A 7,624-nucleotide genomic window follows, 5' to 3' on the forward strand; every position below is an offset into this window, starting at 1 on the left:
TCAAGCTTTGATCCGTTGCTGGCGATGAGCTGCGCTCCTTTGCCAGGGGAGATGCCCTTTTGTTTTTTGAATTTCCAGCTTTTCTGCCCTGCTTTTTCCCCATCTTTGTGGTTTTTTCTGCCTCTGGTCTTTGGTGATGATGGTGACATACTGATGGGGTTTTGGTGTAGGTGTCCTTCCTGTTCGTTAGTTTTCCTTCTAACAGGTGGAACCCTCAGCTGTACATCTTTTGGAGATTGCTTGAGGTCCACTCCGGACCCTGTTTGCCTGGGTGTCCGCAGCAGAGGCTGCAGAAGATAGAATATTGCTGAACAGCGAGTGTACCTGTCTGATTCTTGCTTTGGAGGCTTCCTCTCAGGGGTGTACTCCACCCTGTAAAGTGTAGGGTGTCAGACTGCCCCTAGTGGGGGATGTCTCCCAGTTAGGCTACTCAGGGGTCAGGGACCCACTGGAGCAGGCAGTCTGTCCCTTCTCAGATCTCAACCTCCGTGTTGGGAGATCCACTGCTCTCTTCAAAGCTGTCAGACAGAGTCGTTCGCATCTGCAGAGGTTTCTGCTGCTTTTGTTGTTGTTTAGCTGTGCTCTGTCCCCAGAGGTGGAGTCTACAGAGACAGGCAGGTTTCCTTGAACTGCTCTGAGCTCCACCCAGTTCGAGCTTCCCAGTGGCTCTGTTTACCTACGTAAGCCTCAGCAATGGCAGGCGCCCCTCCCCCAGTCTCACTGCTGCCTTTCGGCCAGATTGCAGACTGCTGTGCCAGCAATGAGGGAGGCTCCGTGGGCGTGGGAGCCTCCCGGCCAGGTGTGGGCTATAATCTCCTGGTGTGTCTGTTTGCTTAAAGCGCAGTATTGGTGTGGGAGTTACCCGATTTTCCAGGTGTTGTGTGTCTCAGTTCCCCTGTCTAGGAAATGGGATTTCCTTTCCCCTTGCACTTCCCAGGTGAGGCAATGCCTCGTCCTGCTTCAGCTCTCACTGGTCGGGCTGCAGCAGCTGACCAGCACTGATTGTCCGGCACTCCCTAGTGAGATGAACCCAGTACCTCAGTTGAAAATGCAGAAATCACCGGTCTTCTGTGTCGCTCGCACTGGGAGTTGGAGACTGGAGCTCTTCCTATTTGGCCATCTTGCTCCGCTCCCCCATTTCCTGACTTTTTAATGATCGCCATTCTAACTGGTATGAGATGGTATCCCATTGTGGTTTTGATTTGCATTTCTCTGATGGCCGGTGATGATCAACATTTTTCATGTGTCTCTTGGCTGCATAAATGTCTTCCTTTGAGACATGTCATTCATATCCTTTGCCCACTTTTTGATGGGGTTGTTTGTTTTTTTCTTGTAAATTTGTTTGAGTTCTTTGTAGATTTTGGATATTAGCCTTTTGCCAGATGAGTAAATTGCAAAAATTTTCTCCCATTCTGTAGATTTCCTGTTCACTCTGATGGTAGTTTATTTTGCTGTGCAGAAGCTCCTTAGTTTAATGAGATCCCATTTGTCAATTTTGGCTTTTGTTGCCATTGTTTTTGGTGTTTTAGACATGAAGTTCTTACCCATGCTTATGTCCTGAATGGTATTGCCTAGGTTTTCTTCGAGGGTTTTTATGGTATTAGGTCTAACATTTAAGTCTCAAATCCATCTCGAATTAATTTTAGTATAAGGTGTAAGGAAGGGATTCACTTTAGTTTTCTACTTATGGCTAGCACATTTTCCCAGCATCATTTTTTAGATAGGGTATCCTTTCCCCATTTCTTGTTTCTGTCAGGTTTGTCAAAGATCAGATGGCTCTAGATGTGTGGTATTATTTCTGAGGGCTCTGTTCTGTTCCGTTGGTCTATATATCAGTTTTGGTACCAGTACCATGTTGTTTTGGTTACTGTAGCCTTGCAGTATAGTTTGAAGTCAGGTAGCATGATGCCTGGAGTTTTGTTCTTTTGACTTAGGATTGCCTTGGCAATGCAGACTCTTTTGTTTTTGTTTGTTTCCACATGAACTTTAAAGTAATTTTTTCCAATTCTGTGAAGAAAGTCATTGGTAGCTTGATGGGGATGGCATTGAATCTATAAATTACTTGGGCAATATGGCCATTTTCACGATATTGATTCTTCCTATCCATGACCATGGAATATTCTTCCATTTGTTTTTGTTCTCTTTTATTTTGTTGAGCAGTGGTTTGTAGTTCTCCATGAAGAAGTCCTTCACATCCCTTGTAAGTTGAATTCCTAGGTATTTTTTTTCTCTTTCAAGCAATTGTGAATGGGAATCCACTTATGATTTGGCTCCCTGTTTGTCTGTTATTGGTGTATAGGAATACTTGTGATTTTTGCACTAACTAACCAAGTTTAACATCACATCAAAAAATCATACATTACAATCCATACCAGAGATGCTGAAATTATTTAACATACATAAGTAAATAAATGTGTTAAATCACACAAACATAATTAAAAACAAAAACAATATGATTATTTTCATAAATGCAAAAAAGGCATTTAATACAATTCAACATCCCTTTATAATAAAAAATCCTTAACAAAATAGGCATAGAAAGCCTACGGAACAAACTACAGACAACATTTTACTGAATACGGAACAGTTGAAAGGATTCTCCCTTGATAATTGGAATCAAACAAGGATCCACACTTTCACCATTTCTATCCAAGATAATAATGGATATGCTTGCCAGATAAATCAGACAAGAGAAAGAAATAAAAGGCATCCAAATTGGAAAAGAGAATGTCAAATTGTCACTGTTCACTGATATGACTGTATACCTAGAAAACCCTAAAGACTAATTCAGAAGGCTTCTAGATCTAATAAATGAATTTAATGGCCTCAGGTTACAAAAATCAATGTGCACAAATCTGTAGCATGGTTACACACCAACAATGACTAAGCTGAGAATCACATCAAAAACTGAATTCTTTCTGCAACAGCTGCAAAAAATACCTAGGTATATACCTAACCGAGGAGGTGAAAGATATCTACAAAGAAAACTGGAAAACACTGAAAGACATCATAGATGACACAAATAAATAAAAACACATCTCACATACATGTGTTAAAATAATCAATATTGTGAAAATGATCATATTCACCTAAGTAATTTACGGATTCAATGCAATTCCCATTAAAATGCCATTGTCATTTTCTTTATGGAACTAAAAAAAGCAAAGCTGAAATTCACTTGGAACACAAAAATGCCCACATAGCCAAAGCAATACCAAGCCAAAATTATAAACCTGGAGGCATCACATTACCAGAATTCAAAGTATACTACAAGGCTATAGTTACTAAAACAGTATGGTACTGGTATAAAAATAGGCATGTAGACCAATGAAACAGAATGAGAACCCAGAAATAAAGCCAAATACTTATAGACAACTAATCTTCAGCAAAGCAGACAACCACACAAATTGGGGGAAAGGAAACACTGTTAATAAATAAAAATCTGGCAAGTCACATGTAGAAGTGTAGAAGGAAATTGGATTCTCATCCCTTGCCTTATAAAAAAGTCAACTCTAGATGAATCAAAGACTTAAGTATAGGACCTGAAAACATAAAATACTAGAAGATAACATCAGAACAACTCTTCTAGACATTGGCTTAGGCAAATAATTCATGACTAAGAACCCAAAAGCAAATGCAACACAAGCAAAAATAAATAAACAGACCTAGACCCAGTTAAACTACAAAGACTCTGCAGAGCAAAATAAATAATCAACAGAGTAAACAGACAGCCCACAGAGTGGGAGAAAATATTTGTAAACTATTCATTTGGAAAAGACCAGTACCCATAATCTACAAGGAACGCAAACAAATCAGCAAAAAAGTCTCCCAATAATCCTATCAAAAAGTGGGCAAAGATCCTGAATAGATATTTCTTAAAAGATATAGAAACAGTCAACAAACATATGAAAAAATGTTCAACATAACTAATCATCAGGGAAATGCCAATTAAACCACAATGCGATACCACTTTACTCACGCAAGAATGGCCATAGTTAAAAAGTCAAAAAGCAACAGATGTTGGCTTGGATGTGGTGAAAAGGGCACAAATTTCCAATGCTTGTGGGAGTGTAAATTAGTACAACCACTTAGAAAACATTATAAAGTTCCTTTAAAGAACTAAAATTAGAAATACCACTTGATCACCCTATTCACTACTGATTATCTATCAAAAGAAAAAGAAGTCATTGTATAAAAAGGAATTATGCATACCCATGTTTATAACAGCAAGATTTTCATTGGCAAAGGTATAGAAACAACATAAGTGCCCTTCCACCAACAAGTGAATAAAGTGTGGCACATATTCACCATGTAATGCAACTCAGCCTTTAAAAAAAAAAGAAAAAAAAAAGAAAAGTAATGTTTTTTGCAGCAACTGAGAGAGAACTGGAGGTCATTATTTCAGATAAGTAACTCAGGAATGGAAAATCCAACATTGTATAGTCTCACTTATACGTGGGAGCTAAGTTCTGAGGTTACAAAGGCATAAGAGTGATATAACAGATTTTGGGGACTCAAGGGAGAAGGTAGTGAGGAAAAAGAGACTACATATTGTACATATTGGCCACAGCATACCTGGTTGGCTGAAGGATGCACTAAAATTACAGAAATCACCCCTAAAGAACGTGTTGATTTGTCCAAAATCCACCTGCACCTTCAAAAAACTGTTGAAATAAATTATTTTTAAAAAGAATGTTTGCTTTTTTTTTTTTTTTTTACTATACTTTATATTCTAGGGCACATATGAACAACGTGCAAGTTTGTTACATATGTATACGTGTACCATGTTGGTGTGCTACACCCATTAACTCGTCATTTACATTAGGTATATCTCCTAATGCTATCCCTCCCCCCTCCCCCTACCCCACAATAGGCCCCGGTGTGTGATGTTCCCCTTCCTGTGTCTGAGTGATCTCATTGTTCAATTCCCACCTATGAGTGAGAACGTGCGGTGTTTGGTTTTCTGTTCTTGCAATAGTTTGCACAGAATGATGGTTGCCAGCTGCATCCATGTCCCTACAAAGGACATGAACTCATCCTTTTTAATGGCTGCATAGTATTCTATGGTGTATATGTGCCACATTTAAAAAAATAAAAGAGTTTAACAGCTCTGGGGACAGGAGCCATTCTGATTTTGACAAAGTGCTGTAAGAAGACAAATTACTTTTTTTCCACAGGGCACTTACTTCTCCTCACAGGAAAGAAATCTGTTTTCCTTGTTTTTGCAGTATCCAAATTTATTTCCTTTTGTATTCATCTTGTAGCAGATATCATGAATCTCTATTGATTCTGGGGTAAGAAACTGGTATAAAAGTAAAACAATAAAAGTATGACTATCATGAAAAACAAAAAAAAATAAATAAAAAGAATGTTTGTACTTTCAAAAACTGTTGACATAAAATTTTTAAAGAAAGACTGTTTGTAGCCACATTAGTCACAAATGGCTTATTTCTGTAAGTGTTGTCTCCAGGCTTGTAGTGCAAATTGAAGAGTCGACTATTAAACTCACTAAGAAAAGTGCATACAGCTGTAAAAGCCATGTTAATATCTCTTTCCAGCACTCTACAGTCACACCTCCTAGCAAAAGGGAAAAGGGAAAGGGAAAGAAAATAATTATAATAACCAATAAAGAAAAAGAAACAAAAGAATTGACCCATTCAGAAAATAATTACAAACATTAAATGTGCCGTTGTGTTTAGAAGAGAAAAATCCAGTGCAAAAATTCTGGCACCATAATAATCTGAACATAGTGACAGAAATAATGCATTGCATTAGCTCTCTAGCAATGTCCCCTAACCAAAACAGAAACCCAGAAATGACAGATAAAAATTTCATGGCATGAGTTGAATAGAAGCTCAAAGAAATCCAAGACAAGGGTTAAAATCAACAAAGGGAATCTTCTTTTTTTCTTTGGCAAGATGGCGGAGTACAACTTGACTACTCACATTGCCCACTTTTTGGATCAGCATCTAGTCTTACCACTCTTTGAGTTTCTCTCTGTAAAGGAGATATGTAACGAAAAGGAACAAATACAAGGTAAATTGGACCTTCTTAGTAACACTAACATGATAGACTTCGCTATGGATGTATACAAAAACTTTTATTCTGATGATGTTCCTCAGGCTTTGAGAGAGGAAACAACCACAATTGTTGCACAATTAAAACAGCTTCAGGCAGAAACAGAACCAATTGTGAAGCTGTTTGAAGATCCAGAAATTACAAGGTAAATGAAGTCAACAAGGGATGGTAGGATGCTCTTTGACTACCTGGTGGACAAGCATGGTTTTAGACAGGAATATTTAGATATGCTCTACACATATGCACAATTTCAAAATGAATGTGGGAGTTACTCAGGAGCAGCAGAATATCTGTGTTTTTTTAGTGTGTTGGTTCCAGCAACAGATAGAAATGCTTTAAGTTCACTCTGGGGAAAGCTGCCAATATTGATTCCAAATTAGGTCATGTGGTTTTGGGTAACAATGCAGTCTCACCCTATCAGCAAGTGATTAAAAAGACCAAACACCTTCCTTTTAGAAGCCAGATTTTGGCCATGAATATTGAGAAGAAATTTAATAAGAATAGCAGGTCAGAGGTTCCTAATTGGGCAACTCAAGATTCTGGCTTCTACTGAAGAACTGTAAAGAAAAGATAAAAAAAAACTGTAAAAGAAAAATGAAAGAATCAAACTGTTATGTAAAGAGTGACTTAAACTTTGGAAACCACATATTAAGTATAAATTTTGAAGAATTGGAATAAAATGGACTCTGATTCAAAAAATAAACAAAGAGAATCTTCTAAAGCAATTAAAGAAATAAACAAAAGATTAACATTTTAAAAAGAAATCAATCAGAGCTTTTGGAATTGGCAAATTTCCTTAAGGAATTCCAAAATTCAACTAAGAGCTTGATCAATAGTCTGTATCAAGCAGAAGAAATAATTTCAGAGCTTGAAGATGGGTTTTGTAGTTAACCTGGTCAGACAAAAATTAAGAAACAAATAATGTTAAAAAATGAACAAGATATCTGAGAAATATGGGACTATGTACAGCAAAAAATAATCTATAAATTACTGAAATTCCTGAGAGAGAGAAAGAAAAAGTAAACAATCTGAAAAACATAATTGAAAAAATAATTCAAGAAAACTTCCCTTACCTTACTAGAGAAGCAGACTTCTAGACACAAGAAATCTAGAGAAAACCTGTGGGATGTTATACAAAATAAACCTCACCAAGCTATATAGACACAAGGCTATTCAAGGTCTATGATAAAGAAAAAACCTTAAAGTCTGCTAGAGAATAAAGAGAGATCATTGAGAAAGGAAACCCCATCAGGATAACAGTAGACTTTTCAGTGGAAACCTTAAAAGCCAAGAGAAATTGTATACTGGCTTGCTTTTACTTAGGAAGGTTTTTCATTGTCAATATTAGGAAAGAAAATTCAAATGATTTTGCACCACAGAGTTACAGCTTAAAAGGTGGGTACTATGCCTAAATTTTATCTGTTAATATTTCAAGGATTCATTGAAAACATCTAAAGAGATAAACAAGGCCCTGAAACAATGGAACAGAGATAAGAGGAGAAGTGCTAGGGACTGTCAAAAAGAGAAATGTGTATTTGCCTTGACC

The 7,624-nt window shown here is 37.3% G+C and overlaps 1 pseudogene; it reads left to right on the top strand.

Moving 5' to 3' along the window:
- The first annotated feature begins 5,918 nt into the window (after positions 1-5,918).
- On the top strand, positions 5,919-6,458 carry LOC105528336 (annotated as a pseudogene).
- The last annotated feature ends 1,166 nt before the right edge of the window (positions 6,459-7,624 follow it).

Source organism: Mandrillus leucophaeus, unplaced genomic scaffold (genome assembly GCF_000951045.1).
Source record: "Mandrillus leucophaeus isolate KB7577 unplaced genomic scaffold, Mleu.le_1.0 Scaffold713, whole genome shotgun sequence".
Classification (NCBI taxonomy): domain Eukaryota; kingdom Metazoa; phylum Chordata; class Mammalia; order Primates; family Cercopithecidae; genus Mandrillus; species Mandrillus leucophaeus.